The sequence below is a fragment of the Diachasma alloeum genome, unplaced genomic scaffold (genome assembly GCF_001412515.2).
Source record: "Diachasma alloeum isolate Michigan unplaced genomic scaffold, Dall2.0 Dall_scaffold_00410, whole genome shotgun sequence".
Classification (NCBI taxonomy): Eukaryota; Metazoa; Arthropoda; class Insecta; order Hymenoptera; family Braconidae; genus Diachasma; species Diachasma alloeum.
Window position 1 is genome coordinate 528,048 of NW_021680549.1, and position 24,387 is coordinate 552,434.

Below are 24,387 nucleotides of genomic sequence, written 5' to 3' on the forward strand. Positions count from 1 at the left end.
TTGAGAGTGAATTTCTGTGGTTCCCGGTAGCTTAGTCGGTAAGAGTGCCCGGCGCGTATCTGGGAGACCCGGGTTCGATTCCCGGCTGGACGAAGCGGAAATTTTTTCTCTCTAAATTCTAATTCTCTTAGAATTTTTTTATTTTTTATTTTTTATTTTTTTTTTAATTTTAGTAATACAATTTTTTATTTGCAATACAATTCTTATTTGTAATACAATTCTTTATTTGTATAATGTAAAGGTATTTCCACTTTGAATATAGCCAATGCTCTACCAAAACTAATGGGACAAATTAATTTGTAATGATTCTTGTATTGATAGAAATAGAGTCAAAATTTGGGCTTCAAAAATACGATTATGAATCTGCAATTTTTTAAATTCCTTGAAAAAGTTGATTAATTAATTTTAAGAAATTAAGAAAAATGACCGTGGCAAGAAGAAAAATTAGCATTAAAACAATTACACGTTCGGTAAATACCAGATGATTCACAATCGTATTAAATATTGCCAGAAGGATAATCGCGATCAAAAGTTCTCGAAGATAAATCAGACAGACATGAAATTTAAAAAAAATCATACCAATACCTGAGCTTTTTCGTTACTAGTTAAAGGTGAATTTTGAAAATGATGCTATAGGAAAATCGAATGTTTTCAAGATTAAAGACTTAAGACACTTAAAACAATTAACGAGATCGATTCCGGTAAATAAACAATGTTAAATCCAGTAATTTTACTTTTGCTTATATTTGACAATTGCCAATGTTTATTGAGTCATCTTTACTTTAATAATATGTCACCAATACCATCGATTTTCTATATCTTTCCGTAGATTCTCTTGTCATCAAATTATCAAACTCATCAATTTGAGTTTCATGGACAATATCATAAAAGTTATTATTAATATTATTCGCTTATCGCAATGTCAGAGTATCACAATGTATCAATATCGATTTATAAAGAAAAAGTGTCGCCTTAAAATCACATTATCACAAAAGAATAGAATCTTCAAAGTCTCCACAATTGTTATTATTTCTTTTATAAAGTTATCGCAAAATTCACAAACCAACTTACCTTAACTATTTATCCAAAAATCCCCCATCAGAATATTAGAGTCGTCACTCTTCAAAAGAAAAAACCAACCAAGAAAAGACACGTGTTTCCCGGGAATAAAGTGAGGTTATACGTACAAAATCAAATAACAATGTTGCTCAAATCTCTAAAAATATGACCAGATAGCCTAAATTCTCTCTTTCAATTTGCATGGAGTTCAATTTCACAAAAGAAAATTGTCTAGACAATATTAAAAGAAAATCTACGGTGCGTTTTCCTGGAACCTGAGTTCTGGAGGCACGTGGCCGTAGCCTAAAGGTATACCCTGAGAGAAAATGGTTACTTATCTGGTCGAGCGCTGGCCGAGAAATGAGGCCGAGACAAGCTGTTTTGTCACCTTGTGGCCTATTTTCAAAGGATGAGTTAATTGCCAATCATAATGTTGATCGCACCATCAATATATGCCCTTAAATGGTCGATAAAATAGTTGGCATCTTGGTTGGACCTGCAGAGGGCAGTTTTCTTGGTATTTCTTGGCGGTTTCGATTTAAATTTATATTTTTTTGAATTTTTTGAAAATACGGTTTCCTACAAATTATACAAAGGTATTGTGAAAGAAAGGTTGCTCCTCCCCAAACGCTCCAGCTACCTGACTAGTTTCCAGTTTGCGGCCCTCGGCCCTCTCAACTATGTGCTATAACTCTGTAAATACTTAATATTTTGATTTTTCCTCTTCCCAGTATAATCTCAGTATATTATCCTTTCAAAATATGAGAAAAAAAATCGATTTTTTTTCGTTGGTAAAGGGTTTTCCCCCCTTAACCGAATTCGATCATGAGATTGATTGCACCATCTGTTGTTGAAACAATTTATTTCATACTTAAGGCAAATGACCCTGTGCTCGGATTATGAACCCTATTTCGTGTAGCTATGAGTAAGTCACTATTTAGGCGGTGGAGTAGGGATGGACAATCCTTACGGAAGCGTTTAAAATACTGGAAACGCCGCCCCTCATCGAAAAAAATCAAGTGGTAACGATACCCGTCCATGTGCTGAATTTCGGAAATATATAATGCGGAGCAAAGATTCGAACCGTGCACCTCTCGACTAATGTTCAAGCACTTTTCAACTTAGTTACTAAGCTTCGTTGATACTCTCATTCATCATTATACAATACCAGTCAGCATCTCTGATGCTCTTCTAGCATGCACAATTTTGATAAATTCACCTAAAAATGATCTAATAAAATTGGAACAAACGTGGCTACGTTGATGCCAGAACTGGTGCGACCTCCTGAACGGATTACGGACGTTATCTGTCTTGAATGAGCATGTGATGTAGACTGGAGAAAAATTCGAATGTCTGAAACATATTTACTTGAGGCAAGCAATTTTTCTTCAATGGTTCAATGGTTTAATTCTGAGATGCCTGGCATCGTAAATTACGTGACCCAAGAAAGATCTCACGCTTAAAAATAGTCTTATACTTAAGAATGATTTTGTTGCAAATGAATTCAATCAAATCGCGTGGAGAGATGAGTCAATCTTCAAGTTTTTGTTTTCATAATTTTTTTTTATGCTCGTCCGATACTTCGATATATAATATATTTCCATGATGTAATGCGGAGCTATAGTGATAAATAAGAATTTTTTTGAAGTCCATCAAGTGCAAACATTTTGAGGTTTAAGCTATTGAAAATAATTTACTTTTCAGAATAGATGCATGGCAGAATTGCAAAATCTTAATATTGGTATTTAAATAACTAAAAAATTGCCGAGTCACTTTTGCTGGAGAATCAAATCATCCTCAGCTGCAGAAATCTGCTTCGGTTACATTGAAAGGAAATTCGAATCTCATCGCTTGTTCCAGCACAATCATTTGCGAGCATTAACTTCGTTTGATGGTAACTTATAGCTTGATGGTTAATTGGAATAATTGATGTGAAATTTACAGATCCCGTTCATTTCGTTACAGAATTATCAAGTTTCAAGAACGAAATTCCTTGAAATTCAAGTGGAACTATCACTTGATGATGATTTCCAAGAAATGTACCGGAATTTTCAGCAAAAAATTTGTAAACAGTGCGAGAAAAAGCTTTCCATTGATTGTTTGACACCATATCCCTCCGTTTCAGCTGCAAAGTAGGCACCGTTTAGGAAATAATAAAACCTCAGATCACTCCAAAAATTCAATTGAAATATCGCTCAACTCACCTTTGAATTTTTCAAGCACTTAAGTAAAAACGTTAGAAACGATTGGTGGAGAATCTTGGATTTTCACACGTATATAGGTATATACGTTTCACGTAATCCCGAGTGGCCGTTCATCCCTTCCATCAAGCGTAGAAGAGAAGCCAAAGCGGGCTTGAGATCGTGGGGGCACTCGAGATTTCTTTTCCTTCTACTCTGAAAAGGAAACGGAATTGAAATCGGCTTTTCGAAATTGCACGTCTGCAGCGTCCCTCGGGGAGAGAAATGCAAACACTGTCGTGGTGTATACATCTATGGAAAAAACGTATATAAGAATGGAGAAAGATGGACTGAGCCATACATTGACATAAGGTAAAGAGAAGAGAAAAAAAAAATACGAGTGGGCGGTGTGGGAATCGAGGAATATATCGTTACTTTGAGGATTTCGACCCTCGGATAAAGTTTGAGGAGCGAGGCAGAGGCAAAGCCCGCAATTCCGATGGCTTTAATGCTGGGTAAACTTTTTTAAAAGACTCTATTGACGTTCAGAATTGGGCTTAAAAAAAACATTATTGTTTCATTTTTGTCAATATAAAAAAGGTATGGACAAAAATTTGATTGAAAACGATGGATGATTATTATTATGAATAGGTACATGAAAAAGTATTTGCATGCTGTTGGATGAATGTATTCAAATGAATTTGGCGAAAATTCACATATCGTGAATTTTGTGAATAAAAAAAAAGGTATTGGATGGAGTACGTACATGTCTGGTGCGACATGTAATTTTTTATATAAGGTATCAGGAAAGCATATTTTATAAATCCCAAAAATGTAACGAGTTGCTGACAGCGCCAACGACATCTAGATGTGGAGGTTCCAAGAGAGTTGAGCTGGGTTTTGAGGTTTGTGAAAATACCGAGCAAAGGTATAGTGGGAATCTCGGAGTGTGGTGAGGCAGCAGAAATCCAAAACCGGGGGGCGCGAGTATGAGCAGCTCGACTATTGCTTGTGGGATGGTAAAATCGTAACCTGGCATATTCGACTCATCGCAAGGCAATTAACGGTTGCCAATAACTACGAATTTGATAAATGGTTAGAAATTTGCAAGGGTTTCAAACTTATAAAACTATATAGAACCCATAGATGTGGTTTTTAATAATTTAGTAATTTCATTCGCAAATTCCAGTCTGAGAGTCTACACACTTTCACTTAACCAAATCAAAATTCCCTTATGAATATTACCAAAACTCCATGGAGTAACGAATATAAAACTCAAATTGGATTTGAAAAATGATAACATCCTATTCATAGTGAAAATGATTTTTCAGATGTGAAATATCAAAATTTGATTAATATTTATTGCCAATAGAATTGACTGAAATTGTTGGAATAGATACTACAAAATGATACTACTCATGATACTACACGGAAAAAAAAGTTTGGGGAAAAATTGTACTAATTATGATTGTGTAAATGAATTGTATGTTTTTGGGATTCTTGATCTCGAATCTCCCCGTTAACTTTTCAAGAAACATGCCATTCTATTGTTATTCACAATTTCAATTGTTTATAAGCCTTTATCTCCGAAGCTATGACAGGTATCAAAAATAGTTTAGAATAAAAAATGTTACTACTATTATATGCCATAATTTTCGTTAATTGTGAAATTTTTGTCAAGTGATTTGTTCCGGACATATAAGCGATTGAATAGTTACGCGAATTGAAGTGCGCGCCGCGTACACCTTACCAGGGTTGGGCATATTTCGCAGATGGGAGTTTTCGACGTGACATTGTCAAATACCGGTAATTTACCTCTGGAGCATCATAAATATCAAAAAGTGTCATAAACCTACTCACAGAAAGGTTCAACCGAAACATCACGGCGTTTAAAAGTTAGAGGCTCGCAGGCTGGATGATCACAAGGATGATACGGCCACGAGGGTCATGACCCGCGAAGGCCAAACGTCCCAAGAAACATACCTCGTGAGAATTATGCCTCTCAAGAGTCAAAAGTCGCAAATCGGGTTAAATCACACAGGTAAGGTAATCTGAAGGGTGGAACTACCAAAAGGGTCGACTGAGGGACACAGGGTCCAGCAGGGTCCAGCAATCATGAATACCAAAAATAGAAGCACGAAGGACCATCGTAAGGGTCAAATAGGAGAAGAAATTCGGATAATCCTTCGTGATTGTTCTCCTTGCCTACCTCCCATTATTGATCCGCGTTGTTTTTAGACTTGCCGCTTCCGCAGACGAGAGATAAATTAAGATGAATAATTTGAGAGCGATCCCGTTTGGCCCTTGTGGTTATTTGACTCTTGAAATTATCCACTCTGACTTTGTTGTTTGGCCCTAGCGTTAGTTTAGCCATTATGAGTTATAGTGGTTATGATATTTGATCCTCGCGAGGTATGACCGTTGCGATGTTTCACCCTCGCTTCACCCCCAATCGCTCGCTATGGCCCTTGTGAGGTATGATTCTTGCGACATGTGACCCTCCCCATATGAAAAAATATCACGGTTTTGCTCACGCCAATGAAGGTCGTCAAATGAGTTTTCGACATGTCAAATAGCTGGAAAATCCCCCATGTAATTTACCTAGTTTATAACAAGGCAGAAACCATGTAATTTACCTGAGGTAATTTACTTGTCCAACCCTGCACCTTACGATAACGGAAAGTCTTTAACACCCTTAAGGTGATGCCACAATGGACATACCGCGAAACTTACCCAATGCGTGAAACAATCGTTCAACTGTTGTTCAATTATTTTTCACAGTTACAAGCGTTGCGTATACCTTGCATTGTTTTCATTGTAACGGCACCCTTAAGGAGATTCTATAATGAACGCGAAGCAGGCTTGACGCAGCTCTTGCAATTGTGCAAATTTCAAAACCGTGTTTTGACAATCGTCAAGCTTACGTTTCGTTCATTGTGGAATCTCCATAAAGATGTCTCGAGGGAGGGACACTTGAAATTTTTCCCCCTTTGGGCTGGTATCCCGCGAAACGAAGACCTCTGGGTTAAAACAAAAATTGGTAATTAGAGTATATAACTACTCCAACGAATTTTTCGAAGAAACGGAATTAATTAGTCATTTATTACCAAAAGAAATGGAAATCAATAACAAAAATTGAGTCGGACCCAATTAGGTAAATAACTAGTCGGACTCAGGTAAATATCTACATGAGCATACACGGTACTAACTGTAATAGCTCAAGGAGGTTAAATTCATTTATAGCAGTCAGTTTCTGACACAATAGACGTCGAAATACTTCAAGATCACATATAAAAAACGTAATATTTACCTATCAGTATCCCAGGAAAATTGGAGTTGTTATATTAGCTAATTACCTAAAAACTTTTGCTGATGTATAGTTCGACTCGGCTCACGGATACACGAATGTACTATACATGAATACTACTCCAATCAATCTGGCTGATGAAAGTATGGTATGGTTTAAAAAATTCAGCTGGCAATGAAAAAATATCAATCGATCCGTAAAAATGTCCTGAACAACATATAAATGTTTAAACATCGTTTTAATTGGCAGATATTCAAATTAATTAAAAACTATCGGCTTTATGTGGCGTAACGCCAAGAACTTTATCTCATTCAATTGACGAGAAAAAAATATCAACTTTTAGAGAGAGAATTCCTCTATAAACTTACACTAAAAAACAATGATCTCGGATAAATAATTGCTACGTAAAAAAATCCTGACGTTTTTTAACCGCAAATGATGCTCAACAATAACATGATTCTCCGAGAGCCGCCCCTTTTCGGCGTGCGCAACTGAATCAATCGAGATATTCGAGATATTCAACTTTTTATAATAAACCATTCCATCAAAAAGTTTAATATTTTTCTGTAGACACTCTACAGCATATGGGTGCTTTTGAACCAATGAAGAATAATATGGGGAGAATAAAAAAATTCTAAAAATATTTATTAAAATTATTTATTCTTAGAAACTTTCCGACGTGCTTCAGATCACTTTGATAATGAAGAAAATTATGTCTAAATCATTTTTTAATGAATAATTACACCGGATTATCGAACAAAATGGATGGATGGATGTAAAATTTCCCTGAATTGTGATTTGATTTTTAATTTCATTATGGTAATTTGAGATGGAAAAAAAATATGTTCACAAGAGACATAATATTCTGAAACTCACCTATGAGATATTGTGGACCGGAAAAGAAATATTTTCATTCAGACGATGTATGAACTTTGAATAATGAGTTATTTATCAATATAGATTCCGAAAATAACCATACGGGTGGCGATCCTCAAATCGAATCCTCAAATCGACCGTAATACTCATTTTTTGACCGACTTTGAAACCGGATTTTCTAAAAACATGTCAAGCCTAAAGCCTCTATAAATAGCAAAAACCGATTCGAACATAAATCGAGCAAATCTCTCTGTTATGAGGAAAAACATGGAAATTTTCAAAACGTGACATGTCAAAATCGCCACATTATTGCTTATGACCTTTGGTCTAGATGATTAAGTGGATAATATGGGGTATCAATTTGAAGATCTCGATGAGATCCATAAATTGACATATAATACATTCTCGGTGGTCAAGTCTAAGGCATCAATAAGTGGTAAAAATTGTCATTTTTGACGTGTGACGTAAGGCAAAAAATGAAACAATCTCCTATAACTTGGTGAAAATTCAATTAAATTATAATTACCAGAAACAATCATACAAACACCTCATTAAAACGAAGAAAGAGACGTACAGAAAGAAAATTACTGATATGTTTGCGAATGTTAAAAACTCTACGGACTACTGGGGGACAATTAGAAGAGCAAGAGGTCGGACAATGAGTTTAGAGATTATCAAAATTCCTGGCTGGAACTCCTTTTTAACACAAGTTTACCTACCAAGAGTCACCTGCGCCATTGATCTTGGCCATGCATCCAACGCCTACTTGGACGATCCTTTCACAATGACAGTCAGTCAGTTTCATAGGATGTGTGTGGGGTTGACCCCACACACATCNCCGTAAAGATGTCATTCTGCTGCTTTACGCTGATGATCTCATCATGCTAGCATTTAGCTCTATTGATCTCAAACTCAAGCTGAGAATCCTTGAAGAGTACTGCTCTGCCAATGGCCTGACAATCAATATTGGAAAAACCAAGGTGCTGATATTCAGAAAAGGAGGACGACTACCCTCAGCAAACCACGCATTCCAGCTCAACGGGAATCCCGTTGCAATAGTTCCTGAATATACATATCTCGGGGTGAAGTTTACTTCAACAGCCACTGGCCGAGCTGCGTCTGCTGCTGCTGCCTCAAGATCCCGCGTTGCTTCTTCTGCAGCACTACGACTTCTCTCGTCCATTAGGGCTGACTCTTGGGAAGGCACGAAGAGGTTGCATTCTAGCATTGTCACCTCCACCCTGCTCTATACTTCATCCCTATGGGCTCTACGACATCTTCAGTCCTCGAAGCTGCTCACCTGAGCTTCTTTAAAAGGCTCTTTAATCTCCCGAGATGCACACCTGGTTACTCTATACGACTTGAAACTGGCATTCATGGAGTTTCTCTAGAGGTCATCAAACAGGCCCTGCTCTGGATCGTTAAGGTCCTGAACATGTCAGACAGTCGCCTTCCAAAGGTCTGTCTGCTTAGGTTGACAGAGTTAGCATCTTCTCCAACATCAAATCAACGCTCTACCGCCAAATACAATTGGATCTCGCAGCTGAAGCTCTGTCTGGATGGCCTCAATTGTGATGATCTGTGGACTAACCTGTCCTCGAACTGGTGGAGGCTGCGGATCCTTGACATTTTGGATCGATACCTGGCTCGAGAGAGGTTTGAGGACTATCAACGTTACCTGTCATCGTCTTCCCTGTTACTGAAGATATTCAGGCATCCCCTGGATGATTTCAGAGATTTTTATTCTGAAAGATGCCCTATTGAATTTGTTAGGGCTAAAATCCAATTGAGACTTTTCAATACATGCAAGAAGCATATTCATCAACCAAATCGGATACCGGCTGGATCCTAACCAGCTCTGTACCTTATGCCTCTCCCAGGCCTTCGAAGACAGAGGAAGGCAAAAAATGAAACAATCTCCTATAACTTGGTGAAAATTCAATTAAATTATAATTACCAGAAACAATCATACAAACACCTCATTAAAACGAAGAAAGAGACGTACAGAAAGAAAATTACTGATATGTTTGCGAATGTTAAAAACTCTACGGACTACTGGGGGACAATTAGAAGAGCAAGAGGTCGGACAATGAGTTTAGAGATTATCAAAATTCCTGGCTGGAACTCCTTTTTAACACAAGTTTACCTACCAAGAGTCACCTGCGCCATTGATCTTGGCCATGCATCCAACGCCTACTTGGACGATCCTTTCACAATGACTGAGTTCAACAAGAGCCTTAAGGACTGCAGGATTGGGAAGGCCCCAGGTGAGGACTCAATCTCCAATGGTTTTATTAAATTTCTTCCAGAGAATTGGAAGATTTATACTCTTGATTTATTCAACAAGATTTTTGAGAGCGGCACTATACCTGAGAGCTGGTGTAAAATCAACCTGTGTATGCTGTATAAAAAAGGAGAGCGCTCGGATCCGTTCAATTATCGGGGGATCGCCCTCATTAACAATATAACAAAAATTTTCACCTCTATCCTGAACGATCGGATCTATAAATGGGCTGAGCTTCACAACATCATACCAGAGGAACAGGCTGGTTTTCGCCAGAAGAGGGGCGCTATGGATAATATTTTCATCCTTACATCCATAGTCCACAATAGACTTCGTAGACCTGGGGGCAGAGTCTACTCGCTTTTCGTTGATTTTCGAAGAGCGTTCGACTCTGTCCCTGATCACCTGCTGTGGCAAAAACTCCTGAAGCTGGGGCTAAGCTCGAAGGTCATTAGGGTTGTCAAAAATCTCTACGACCGTGCCACTATCCGAATCAGAACATCTGAAGGGTATACTGAGGACTTCGATGTGAGCGAGGGCGTTCTGCAGGGTGAAAAAATGAGTCCACTCCTCTTCAATTTATATCTAGCGGACATCGAGAACTTTTTTCGTGTCAAGGGTGCTCGAGGAGTGGACATCGATGGCCGTAAAGATGTCATTCTGCTGCTTTACGCTGATGATCTCATCATGCTAGCATTTAGCTCTATTGATCTCAAACTCAAGCTGAGAATCCTTGAAGAGTACTGCTCTGCCAATGGCCTGACAATCAATATTGGAAAAACCAAGGTGCTGATATTCAGAAAAGGAGGACGACTACCCTCAGCAAACCACGCATTCCAGCTCAACGGGAATCCCGTTGCAATAGTTCCTGAATATACATATCTCGGGGTGAAGTTTACTTCAACAGCCACTGGCCGAGCTGCGTCTGCTGCTGCTGCCTCAAGATCCCGCGTTGCTTCTTCTGCAGCACTACGACTTCTCTCGTCCATTAGGGCTGACTCTTGGGAAGGCACGAAGAGGTTGCATTCTAGCATTGTCACCTCCACCCTGCTCTATACTTCATCCCTATGGGCTCTACGACATCTTCAGTCCTCGAAGCTGCTCACCTGAGCTTCTTTAAAAGGCTCTTTAATCTCCCGAGATGCACACCTGGTTACTCTATACGACTTGAAACTGGCATTCATGGAGTTTCTCTAGAGGTCATCAAACAGGCCCTGCTCTGGATCGTTAAGGTCCTGAACATGTCAGACAGTCGCCTTCCAAAGGTCTGTCTGCTTAGGTTGACAGAGTTAGCATCTTCTCCAACATCAAATCAACGCTCTACCGCCAAATACAATTGGATCTCGCAGCTGAAGCTCTGTCTGGATGGCCTCAATTGTGATGATCTGTGGACTAACCTGTCCTCGAACTGGTGGAGGCTGCGGATCCTTGACATTTTGGATCGATACCTGGCTCGAGAGAGGTTTGAGGACTATCAACGTTACCTGTCATCGTCTTCCCTGTTACTGAAGATATTCAGGCATCCCCTGGATGATTTCCGAGATTTTTATTCTGAAAGATGCCCTATTGAATTTGTTAGGGCTAAAATCCAATTGAGACTTTTCAATACATGCAAGAAGCATATTCATCAACCAAATCGGATACCGGCTGGATCCTAACCAGCTCTGTACCTTATGCCTCTCCCAGGCCTTCGAAGACAGAGGAAGGCAAAAAATGAAACAATCTCCTATAACTTGGTGAAAATTCAATTAAATTATAATTACCAGAAACAATCATACAAACACCTCATTAAAACGAAGAAAGAGACGTACAGAAAGAAAATTACTGATATGTTTGCGAATGTTAAAAACTCTACGGACTACTGGGGGACAATTAGAAGAGCAAGAGGTCGGACAATGAGTTTAGAGATTATCAAAATTCCTGGCTGGAACTCCTTTTTAACACAAGTTTACCTACCAAGAGTCACCTGCGCCATTGATCTTGGCCATGCATCCAACGCCTACTTGGACGATCCTTTCACAATGACAGTCAGTCAGTTTCATAGGATGTGTGTGGGGTTGACCCCACACACATCCTATTTTTCTGTCCCTTTTACCATTCCCTCAGGTCCCATTATCTTCCTAATTATCTGCTCGACCCGAACTACGTCTCTATTTCCAGTATTTCCGCATATTTTAACTCGAACGATCATAGAAATATTAAAACTTTATATTGTCTCTTGAAAAAATGCCTGCAGTTGAGAGCTTCTGAGATTAATGATTGATTGATGATTGATTAATGATTGTTTCTATAATTTCATAGAAGGTTTTGTAACTCTGATTTTTGAGCTCGGCTTTTGCAAATTATGAACTATTTGTCATTCTGGTAATTTTCTTGACTTTTGACTTATTCTATGCTTTGTTTCAGCGCTTTTTATATTTATTCTACTGCGCTTTATCAAGGACTTGGCTTTCTATGTTTCAAATTTGGCTTCACCTTCATCGGATTCGCTGTTTGTTAACATGCTATAACTCATGCATAATAATTTTTAATTTTCAATATGCTTTTTATTCTTATTTTTTTTGCCAACACTACTATTATATTTTAATTATGTAGCAGGAACTCCCCTGCATGATTAATACCATGTATTAATTGCAGAAATAAATAAATAAATAAAATAAATAAAATAATTACCAGAAACCATTTTGAAGAATAGTAAATACCCTTCGAAAACATATATGATTAGTTTCATTTACTTGACCAATAATTATAGAAAAATCCAAACTAAGCTGAATCCGCAATAAACATAATAAAATTCAATTTTCGATAACAAATCCCATAAGTTAATTAAAATTTGTTTTAATCAAATAATTCAGAGGTCAGTTTCAAGATAATTTAATATACTTTCACTTGAACATAATATATCTCCAGAGATTCAAACAGAAACCAAGAAAATTTCATCATTGAGAGGAAAAACATGGAAATTTTCAAAACATATAACATGCCAAATCGCCGCATCATCGCTTATAACTATTGATTTAGGTGATTAAATGGATAATATGGCGTATCTATTTGAAGATCTCGATGGGATCTATAAATTGACATATAATACATCCTCGTTGGTCAAGTCTAAAGCATCAATAAGTGGTAAAAACTGTCATTTTTGGCGTGTGACATAACGCAAAAAATGAAACAATTTCCGATAACTTGGTGAAAATTCGATTAAATCATAATTACCAGGCACCATTTTGAAGAATAGTAAATACCCTTCGAAATCATATATGATTAGTTTCATTTACTTGACCAATAATTATAGAAAAATCCAAACTAATGTGAATTTGCAAAAAACATCATAAAATTTCATTTTTGGATAAAAACTACCATAAGTTTATGAAAATTTGTCTTAATCAAATAATTCAGCGGTTAATTTCAAGATAATTTAATACATTTTCACCTGAGCATAAAATATCTCGAGAAATTTGAACAGAAACCACGAAAATTTCATCATTGAGAAGAAAAACATGGAAATCGCCATGCCAAAATCGCCACATTATCGCTTATAACCATTGATCTAGGTGATTAAATAGATAATATGGGGGATCAATTTGAAGATCTTGATGAGATCTGTTATATAATACATCCTCGTTGGTCACGTCTAAAGCATCAATATAAGTGGTAAAAAGTGTCATTTTTTTAGTGTGACATAACGCAAAAAATTAAAACAATCTCCTATAATTTGATGAAAATTCAATCAAATCATAATTACCAGGCAGCATTTTGAAGAATAGTAAATATCCTTCAAAGAGATATATGATTAGTTTCATTTACTTGATCACTAATTATAGAAAAATTCTAACTAAGCTAAATTTAAAATGAACATAAAATTCAATTTTTGAATAAAAACTCCCATAAGTTGATGAAAATTTGTCTCAATCAAATAATTCAGTGATCAATTTCGAGGTACTTTCATATGATTTGACCTGAGCATGAAATATATCCACGGAATTCAACAGAAACCGAGAAAATTACGTCATTAAGAAGAAAAACATGAAAATTTTCAAAACGTGACATGCTAAAATCGCCATATTACCGCTTATAGTCATTAATCAAATGGATGGAATGACTAATATGAGGTATCATTTTGAAGATCTCAATAAGACCTACATATTGATGTGTGACTTGTCCCCGTTGATCAACTCAAAAGAAACGATAAATGGCAAAAAGTGTAATTTTTTGAGTGCGAAATAACGTAAAAAATGGAAACAATCTACAATAACTCAATGGAAATTCTATCAAATAGGATTTATCATACATTATTTCAAAGACTGATAAATGCTCTTCAAAATGATATATAGATATTGCGGTTTAGTTCACTTGGAAGGATCAAAAACTCCAGCCAAAGTTAATTTTTTAAGTAAAACGTAAAAATTCATTTTCAGCCTAAAAGTGTCATAACTAAATGAAAAATGATCAGAATTGGATGAGTCATTTTGAAGCTTATTTAATAAGCTTTCCAATGAGTATACAACTTTATGGTTCATGGAAGAAGGAGATGGGCTTGAGCCTAGAAAACAAAGAAAAAGCCTGGCGATGATCACAGTTCATGGAACTGTAAACCACCACCGAAATATTTAAATGATTTTCTCGTGCATTTGGTGCAGCAACAAAAAAAAAGTCGTACATAGAAAAAATAATCGATGTTACAGTCTATGGTGCGAGAGGTTAAATATTTCGGTGTTAAATTAATTCTCTCGCCCGGGGTCAAATTTTGGTACAGAGTCAATTTTTATTTTTCACACCGAACTGTGGTAATTAATATGCTCATTTTGACACCATGACAGTGCCAATTTTCACTCCACTCATTGTATTTCACTCTCGAATGAATTAACCCCGTACCCCAAGTGGAAATTTCAGTCAGGTCTTGATCAAGTCCGGATTAGGTCAAACCTGACTTCAGATCCGGTTTTGATCAAGTTAACGGATCAGGAGTTGATCAAACATGTAACGCCTCTGACCAATCCCGATTTAATAAGAGGGCGAATTCATCTGAACTTGATCAAGCCAAACGCAAACGAACAGGATAATCTGTCCACCGGTATCAATAATAATTATCCACAATGATTACTACTTTGATAATCTACTCTTTTCGCTATCAATCACCCCTCTTAATGAATTCCTAACGCAATATACCCTAACCACTAGACTATCGCGCTACTATCACGGAAAAAAACTTGAATTAAGTATAAAATATACTTGATTCAAGTATATTATTCTTGAGTCAAGTATAAATATACTTCATTGAAGTATTTTATTCTTGATTCGAGTATATTTTATACTCAATTGGGGGATGGATTTCAATTCGAAGATGATTGTTTTGTATCAGGCCAGGTGTTATAGCAAGCCCTCTCACGTGTAATATAAGGGTTAGGAACTAAGTATCAGAATATTAGGGTCAAAAACAGAGAGAAAAAGTAGATTAGCTTTAGAAAAAAAGTTTCTAAATTTAAAAAACCGTGATTTCTACCCTTCAAATTTATATAATCTTGAAAATTTTTTCTAAGCTTTAAAAAAAATCGTTCAAAATTAATGTTCAAAATGGGAATTAATTTTAAACCAAAACAAACTTAATTTTAGAAAAAATATTTTCTAAAATCTAAAAAATTCCTTTAATTTTTGATGGGTGATTTTGCAAAGGAGAGGGGGGTTGTGAATTGAGAATTCACAACCAAAAAAATTGAGTCAGCGAGTTTTTCAAAAATATCTCCGAAACTAAGGGAGATAGAGAATTTTTACTGAAAATTTGGGGAGGAGGGGAGGGGGCGTACATAGAGAATTCAATAAAACTTCCCTATGTACAGGGTGGTTCTTTAACAATAAAACTACTCTGAAACCAAGCATAACGAAACAAATTTTGATACCTTGGTGATGATAATTGATTATGGACTAAAGACTGTAACTTTATGATATTGTTCCGCAAATGTAAGTTAAGATCATAGTCCAGAAGGAGAACACTATCCAAAAAATGACGGACATAATTCTTCCATATTCTAAAACCATATATATCAAGAGGTTGAATTTTCCCAGTGGTCCCCTTCGGTATCAACATAGTTAATAATTCTGTATTTGGAGGAGTAACTTCTTGTATACGGCTTCAGGACAGTGTCCGCTCCACGAATCTATTAACAGTAGACTTCTAGGGCCCACGTTTGGGAAAAAGACTTCCTTCAACCAGGTTTTGAAATGCTCTGAAAAATCAAGTACTTCATAATATTCGAAATTATTATATCGAAAATATCATGTACTCTTAAATATTATCGTACCCGAAATAACTTTTCCCCATCTTGAAGCAGTGACGAACACATTCGAAGGTTTATACAGATTCTGCTCCACTATTCGACCGAAAGTTCCAGAAGGTTCCTTCAAAACCAGGAAAAGAGTTGAAAGTAATTTGCACTGTATAACTATGTATCGTGGAAGTTATGGATTGTACAATGCATGCGACTTGTTTGACACCTTCTTCAGTTAAAGTCCACTCAGAATGAATTTCTAATTGAAAACCACTTTGATCAGAATTATAGATGTTTTCTGGGCTATACGTAGCAAAATAACGCCAAACTTTCTGGAGGAATTCGTCTGCTTGTTTTTGTAACTCTTCTTGATACTCCAATGTTTTCCGCGTGACGAATTTGTTAATCTTTCGGGATGTGATGCGATGTGTCATACCGGTCAACACCAATATCTTCCCGAGTGGAAATTGCTTCAGGCCCACCTGAAGCATGATCAGAACTTGATCAGGTTTTTGTAAGGTTCGACTGATCCGGTGATTCCTGATGAGAACCTGACCAAGTTTTGATACAGCAGATCGGATCCGAAAAACTACAGGCGGGTTCAGATCAAGTTCTGATCAGGTAGACATGATCAGATGATGCCTGATGAGAACCTGACCAAGTTTTGATACAGCAGATCGGATCCGAAAAACTACAGGCGGGTTCAGATCAAGTTCTGATCAGGTAGACATGATCAGATGATGCCTGATGAGAACCTGACCAAGTTTTGATCCAGTAGATCGGATCTGAAACACTGCAGGATGATTCAGATCAAGTTCTAATCAGGTAGGCACGATTTCACACTGAGGTCGGCTGCCTGACCCCAATTTGATCAAATTCGAATTCGATGTCCTTGATCGGCATTTGAAAGGGGTCAATTGAAGAGAAAATGATCAGATTCAGATCCGCTTTAGCTGACATTAATTTTAATAAGTTTTTCGGATAATTTAATTAACTATTATTATACTATTCAAATTAAGTTTTATCAACCATTATCAATAATTATTTTCAATCTTTAAAAAGGATCATTATACTATAATTAAAATAAATTAAATTAAATTAATTTAATTTAATGAATTTATTTTAATTAATCAATTTAATTAACAGCCAGCCCTTCTCAAATGTACAGAAGGGAGGGATGATGATACCGTAAATACGTATTAGAGGAGTATCAAACTTACACGCAAATGATCTTGAGAAAAAAAATCACCAAATGTCTATTTATTTATTAGTGTTATTGTTATTATCATTATTATTATTCATTAATGAAATAAATAAAAATTTAATTGAACATATTTTATCTCTGAGAATACACACGCACATCCGCGAGATCAGGAATAATCGTAAATTCAACGAATACCCCAATATAAATCATATAGCCAATGTACAGTTTACTCAATAGTAATAGCGGGATAGCGTAGTGGTTAGGGCATAGGATTAGTAATCATAGGGTCCCCGGTTCGATCCCCAGCATCGGTAAAAAAATAATAAGCTTTTTCAGAGGTAATAACAGTAGAGATTCATTAATAGAGGCGGCTTACGGTGAAAGAATTGAATTATTTTTTGTTTTGAATTAATTATCATTGATAATTGTTATTGATACTGACAGACAAGTCATCCGGTTTTCATACAGTTGACTTGATCAAGTTCGGATCCATTCGTCCTGATCAAATCCGGATTGGTCGGAGGCGTAACATGTCTGACCACCACCGGATCCGTCAACTTGATCAATACCTGATCAGTGCTCAGGTCTAACCTGATCCAAACTTGATCAAGACCTGACCGGAATTTTCACTCGGGTTATCACGGTGATTTTATTTTCAGATAAAAAAGGGAGATGTCAATTGATATATCCTAATATAACTTCCGAATATTTTCCAGTTGTGGTTCTGCCTTATCAAACGGAACGATATTATCATATGTTGTCACTTATTTCTCATTGAACAAGATATAATCATCAAGGTCATAAGAGAAACCGAATTAAATTTTATCTTCGATTCATTATTTTCTGCGCAATTATCGATTTTTTTTTCTCATCACTCGCCGACTTTTTTCATTTCCAGTGCTATCAGCTCGGACCGATTGTTTTTTTCTTTTAAATGTGAATTCCAAAGAAGAGCCAAAAAAAATATTCCGTATTATTCCACGCTCTTTCAAATGAATTTTGTTCCATAATATGCTGAGCAATACATACATATTTTTTTAAATTGAAAAAATTACTTCCACAGGGGTTGCACAGCCCTCATGTTTCCCCCCCGGAGACTATTTCAGTTATTTTTCTCAGCATTCCCCTAAACTATGTTTTATGCAACAAAAAAAATCGTAATTTCACAAAAAAACGATGTGGTTTCCATAAAATTTCTCATTTGTATTCGAACGAAATTTGTTTCCTAAAATTCTCATCAATGGTTTTTTTTCTATTACAAAAATATCTTTCCACAAGGGTAGTTTACCCCTTAGATTTCAGCCCCCGGTTACTATTTCAATGGTTTTTCTCATCATTCCCCATAAGCTTTGTTTCACACGGGAAAAAAATTGAAAATTCGCAATTCACAAAAAATCGATTTTTTTCTTTCAACTTTCGATTGAAAAAAAAAATCCAAAGAAAGGGATCCTGTGTTTTCTCATACTCTTTCAAATGAAATTTGTTTCATAAAATTTTCAGCAATAGTTTTTATTCTATTAGGAAAATGACTCTTCACAAGGGTAGTTTACCCCCCAAATTACACCCCCCCCCCCNGGGGACGGTTTCAATTCTCATTTCCATCATTCCTTGTGAGGTTCATTTTACACTGCAAAATATTTGTCCAAATAGCCTCCTTATAAGTGCAATTGAAAAATCACCCCGACGGGTGGTCAACTTCAGAGAGCATATCCACCCCTAAACTCGCGTATGGGCCGCTAAGAAAAAATACGTGTCCCTTAATTTTTAGTCCCCTATAACATATATAAGTTTCATCAAAATCGGAGGGGGACACCTCCGTAGTGTTCCTTGTGTGTGCAAACTATTTTGCGCTTGAAAATTTTTTTGCTATGAATCTCTTGACAGAGCTAAAAACGCACTTCTCAAAAAAAATTTTTTTCTTAGTATGCACAGAGTGCTAAAATCCAATGATTATTACCGGAAAGCAGAAACGTCTCTTTACTTAGTTCATATTTTTAGCACTTGACACTCATGATATTCACTTTTGGATATTGAATAAATGAAAGGGAAAAAAAGTACTTGTATACGGAAAAAAGGTACGAATAAAATCTGGTGTGCCACCGGTATTTTCCCGGGAGAGTTCATAAGGTCAATAACTCCGTCATTTTCCCTGTGCTGAACCAAAAAATATCCTCTTCACAGTCAATTATACGAAATTTCTACAGGATTGAATATACGGTAAAACTCGAGAAACCCGGTAAAATGACTGGGGAAGGCAAGAAATTATTCAATGCGACGAAATCAAATCCCTTCGAGGCTACAGAAATTACAAATAGAAGGTTCGGAACAAAATGGATCGATTTGAAGTTGAAAAAAATATTTGTATCTCAGAAACAAATTCATGAATTTAATCAACAAACGACACAAGCCCCACAAAGAAATTGTCAAATTTTCTGAAGGTCAAACGTTACGGGAATCAAAAATGGATGGTTCGATTTCACGAGAGTCAAAAGTCACGAGGGTTATAAGGAGATGGTCAAATTTTCTGACGGTCAAACGTCATGAGGGTCACAAGAAGATGATCAAATTGCACGAGTGTCGAACATCACGGAGGTCACAAGAGAATGATCAGATTTCAAGAGAGTCAAACCTTGCGAGGGTTACAAGGAGACGGTCAAATTTCACGAGAGTAAAATTTTACTACAGTCATATGAGTGATGAAATTTTACGAGGTTCGAATATCACGAGTCAAGAGAAGAGAGATGAGAAGATGGTCAAATTTCACGAGAGTCAAAGGTCACGAGGGTTACCGGGAGAGGGTCAAGGTTCTTGATGGTTAAACATCACCATGGTCACAAGGGAATAGTCAAATGTGACGAGAGTCGAACGTCACGAGGGTCACAAGAGGATAGTCAGATTTGACGAGGGTCAAACGAGGGTCACAACGAGAACGTCATATTTTCAATTTCTAAGGGCCTCACATAGAGAGTTCAATAAATCTCAATAATCAACACCATGATTCTTCTTACAATTGAGTGTCTGAAATTGTGACTTGTGACTTTTGAACATCTTGATATATTTAGGCATCGTATTCCCTTGTAATCCTTGCGATGTATGACCCTATCGTAAATGCTCATCCCCTTGTGATGTTGGACCCTCGTGAAAATCACCGTCTCCTTTATCCTCATGAAAATTGACCGTCTCCTTGTAACCCTCGTGACGCTTGACTCTTGTAAAATTTCACCATCCATGTGACCTTCGTGACGTTTGATTCTCGGAAAATTTGACCTTTCGTAGTGAACTTTGTGACATTTGACTCTCGTGAAATTTAATCGTCCCATTGTAACCCTTGTGCCATTTGACCCTCATAAAATTTGATCATCTCTTTGTGACCCTCGTGAGGTTTGACTCTCATGAAATTAGACTACCTCCTTGGGGCTCTCGTAACGATTAACCGTCAGACAATTTGACCACCTCCTTGTGACCCTCGTGACGTTTGACCCTCAGAAAATTTGACCACCTCCTTGTGACCCTCATGACGTTTTGCTCTCGTGAAATTTGACCATTCTTGTGACATTCCCGACCTTTGCCCCTCGAAAAATTTGAGCATCACCTTTCGACCCTCGTGACCTTTGACTCTCGTAAAATTCGACCATCTTCTTGTAAGCCTCGTGACGTTTGGCTCTCGTGAAATTTTATAGTTTGGTTGTGACCCTCGTGTGGTTCAACTGTCGTGAAAGTTGACCATTCTCTTGTGACCCGCGTGACGTGATAATTCGCTTCTTCTACAATCATGTGCGTGTTACTCCATCAGGAGTCTACTGTAATTGATTAAGGAGAGTTCCGAAAATTCTCGGAATTTTCATGATTGAACGCGAGACATTTCCGAAACAGTCTACAATCAGATCGTTTCACCAATTCTTCATTAATATGGATGTCAAATCGGATTTCCCCCAATTTTTTCACCCGAGGCGCATCCCTCGTAGGAATCTTTGGGAAAAATCTTGCGATCGCAAGGCTACTTCCGACGATGTTTTCCGTGTATCTGTGTAAGCACTCATGGTCATGATTTGAAATTTTCCACCGCCTTGAATGTTGAATAATCGAGTACAAGTTTGGTACACTCTTCCTATCGCATTGTAAGTGATTTCTGCTCATCATGTTTATTGATAACGCGTCGCAATTACTAAAATTAATGTTTTTTTTTTTTTTGAATAATTCAGTCCGCGATTTTCTCATCACACTGTCTATAAATAGTAGATTATGTCATCAGGCGATAAAATTATTATCTGGCGAATGTGGCTTTATAATCCGAGCCAAAGGCGAGGATTATAATCACATTTGTCAGATAATACTTTTATCGCCGTGTGACATACAATATTTTATGTCATTGNGACGCTTGACTCTTGTAAAATTTCACCATCCATGTGACCTTCGTGACGTTTGATTCTCGGAAAATTTGACCTTTCGTAGTGAACTTTGTGACATTTGACTCTCGTGAAATTTAATCGTCCCATTGTAACCCTTGTGCCATTTGACCCTCATAAAATTTGATCATCTCTTTGTGACCCTCGTGAGGTTTGACTCTCATGAAATTAGACTACCTCCTTGGGGCTCTCGTAACGATTAACCGTCAGACAATTTGACCACCTCCTTGTGACCCTCGTGACGTTTGACCCTCAGAAAATTTGACCACCTCCTTGTGACCCTCATGACGTTTTGCTCTCGTGAAATTTGACCATTCTTGTGACATTCCCGACCTTTGCCCCTCGAAAAATTTGAGCATCACCTTTCGACCCTCGTGACCTTTGACTCTCGTAAAATTCGACCATCTTCTTGTAAGCCTCGTGACGTTTGGCTCTCGTGAAATTTTATAGTTTGGTTGTGACCCTCGTGTGGTTCAACTGTCGTGAAAGTTGACCATTCTCTTGTGACCCGCGTGACGTGATAATTCGCTTCTTCTACAATCATGTGCGTGTTACTCCATCAGGAGTCTACTGTAATTGATTAAGGAGAGTTCCGAAAATTCTCGGAATTTTCATGATTGAACGCGAGACATTTCCGAAACAGTCTACAATCAGATCGTTTCACCAATTCTTCATTAATATGGATGTCAAATCGGATTTCCCCCAATTTTTTCACCCGAGGCGCATCCCTCGTAGGAATCTTTGGGAAAAATCTTGCGATCGCAAGGCTACTTCCGACGATGTTTTCCGTGTATCTGTGTAAGCACTCATGGTCATGATTTGAAATTTTCCACCGCCTTGAATGTTGAATAATCGAGTACAAGTTTGGTACACTCTTCCTATCGCATTGTAAGTGATTTCTGCTCATCATGTTTATTGATAACGCGTCGCAATTACTAAAATTAATGTTTTTTTTTTTTTTGAATAATTCAGTCCGCGATTTTCTCATCACACTGTCTATAAATAGTAGATTATGTCATCAGGCGATAAAATTATTATCTGGCGAATGTGGCTTTATAATCCGAGCCAAAGGCGAGGATTATAATCACATTTGTCAGATAATACTTTTATCGCCGTGTGACATACAATATTTTATGTCATTGGGCCCGAAAACCGCGATCGAACCGAGCGAAACGAGGTTAGAATCGCGGTTTATCGGGCCTAATGACATAAATGTCGTTTGATGGACACTTCGTGTCTATCAAATGCCGGTTAGTGTGAAGAAAAATTAGCTTTGTCACTCGGTCGGAAAAACTTTTCAGACTCGTGTGATTGCAATCCTCGGCTTCGCTTCGGTCTGCAACCCTCACACTCGTCCGAAAAGTTTCTTCCAACCTTGTGACGAAAATTGCTATTTTTTGTTGGGAACTTTTTAATATTTACTGTATTAACAGAAAACCATGGTATACATAAAAGCGATTGAGTTTTCGCTTGTGATGGCACCATAAATCAAATTTTTTGAGTGGCGGTCCTTTTTTATTCACTTTATGACTCATTGACGAAACGTCGAGGTGAAAAAGTCATTAGACTCTTGATTCCAAATAACGCTCCTTAGCTACCCTCACAGTATGTACGTTCAACAGTGGAACACCCTGTAAATATATGCGACATATATATCATACGTATATGTTACACACATCTCACATATATGTAGATTATAAGTTGTGGGTATCAGGGACATATATAGTAACATATATTCTACATATATCTCACATATATTTTGACATCTAAATGACTTATTTTTTACAAATATTTCAGAGTATATTTTCGCATATATGTGACATATATACCACATACAGCATTTTTTGGCCGAAATATATGTGATATGATTAAAATATATGCCATATATATATTCGCATATATTTTCCTTCCGTGCGGGTTTAAACAGACCTTTTTCAATTGAAATTTATTCATCTACAAAAAAGATCTTTCGACATTTTTTCATAAAATTACTCGATTCTGAAATAAACGGAAAAACAACGAAAAAAGTTGAGTACGCCTTATAATAGCTTATCACGTGGCTGGTTGACCATTTCTGGGATTTACGTTAGGAAATTCGGATCCGGAGATGGACACTCATATTTCATATTTTTCAGTAAAACTTTTTGTTTTTCTACATTCCCATCTGGAGAAAAATCTTTTTTGATAATAATTATAGTGTACATACCGTGTTTAATTGTCATTAACACATTCTTTTTTCATCATCACAACAACACTGTACTTCTCCGACCTAACAATGCACAACGCCACAGACGTAAACTGGTGTTCCTCGCACCAATTTTATTTTTTTTCTCATTGAAAATGTCGATTAGGCGAAATAATTTCAGTATTTCATAACTATAAATGAGTCTTAATATTGAAAATTAGATTGAACAGTGCAGTTTTTATTCACAGATGTACGCAAATATGTGAATAAAAACTGCACTTTCAATTTAATTTTCATTTCAATTTAATTTTATTTTATTTGAATAAAATTTTTATTCAATAAAAGGTCTATCTTTTGGTCGGTGTCTACCTATTGGTCAGGTTACCCTAGATGGATGCAGTAGATCTCTACGCGGGTACCTAGGGGTAACCGTATACCCATCCAAGTACTAACCAGACTAAACGCGGCTAAGCTTGGATAACCGCCGGAGCCGCATACCATCCGTGTGATCACTAGTGTCTTTTCAGTTTTTATAACATTCTCACGTTGCCCTATTATACTGATTAAAAATTGTCCTTCAAATGCCATATCCACGTATATAAGCCTTCAGGTTTAACCCC

The 24,387-nt window shown here is 37.0% G+C and overlaps 1 long non-coding RNA gene across 1 annotated transcript in view; it reads right to left on the minus strand.

The window, feature by feature from the left end:
* Positions 1 to 23,872, minus strand: part of LOC107042075 — a 30,914-nt gene extending 7,042 nt beyond the window's left edge. Inside the window, exon 1 of the long non-coding RNA XR_001461126.1 lies at positions 23,789 to 23,872. This is a non-coding gene — a long non-coding RNA (uncharacterized LOC107042075). The remainder of the gene's footprint in view (positions 1 to 23,788) is intronic.
* Between the last annotated feature and the right edge of the window lie 515 nt (positions 23,873 to 24,387).